Here is a 1,006-nt window from a genome sequence, read left to right on the forward strand (position 1 = left end):
ATTGGAGTTTGCTCTATATATTAGTATCTATAGGGATTACATATATTTTTAGTTTTGAGTATATGGTGTTTAATTACCATGAGATTTAGTATATTAGTAGACACAACAGAGTGATCCAATTTTTTGATTTTTTATTGATTAAATTTTAAGACAAAATAATTATAATTTGACGTTATTTTTGTGTTATCGCAATAAAATTCATATATGATGTATTGAATCGATTTTCTTATAGATTATTTTAATTAGTGATTCGATGATAATATTTGAATTGATTGTTTTTTAATAAAAATGACAAAATAAATACATTTGATTGACATGTATATTCATTTTTTTAGGGCATTCTTTTTCACATGATTATATTTTATATTTGTAATGTAAAAAGGTTTGAATATAAATTTATTTGGTTTTTTTACGTCGATAAAACAATATTATATTTGTTTATATAAATCACTGAATTCAATTAAAATGGTTATATTTTGCTATAAAACATGTGTTTGATTTGATTACTTTGTATATTTAGAGCTGAAATTTTTTTTTTGAATCTATAATTCAGATGCATATCAAGTTGGAATAGATGAAAGATCAAGATATTTTTATTTGCATAAATTATAATTTTCAGCATTTATTTGCGGAATTTTTTCAAAAAAAAATGCTTATTTTTAGGAATAAAATAAAAATTTTTGATGATTAGAAATACCCACACTATGTATTTATATGATTTTTATATGATATACGACAGGTACTGTAAATCCTGATCAGATTTTCTGGATAAAATTTATTAATTGGTCAAATTTTTTATGTTTAGAATTCAAATATATTATCTTCTAGTAATTATACAGAGCTTGGCTTAAAAATTGTTGAATTATTTATGCTGTGATTATCTTTTTATGTCCCTAATAATAATTTATTCTATACTTATGTGATTTTAAAATCATTTTATATAGAAGTAAATGATATAATAGCAATATCTTATCTTTGGAATAGTTGCCTTTTATTTTCATTAAAT

This window comes from Rhyacophila brunnea, unplaced genomic scaffold (genome assembly GCF_057557595.1).
Source record: "Rhyacophila brunnea isolate RB1 unplaced genomic scaffold, BYU_Rbru_1.0 scaffold_112, whole genome shotgun sequence".
Taxonomy (NCBI): domain Eukaryota; kingdom Metazoa; phylum Arthropoda; class Insecta; order Trichoptera; family Rhyacophilidae; genus Rhyacophila; species Rhyacophila brunnea.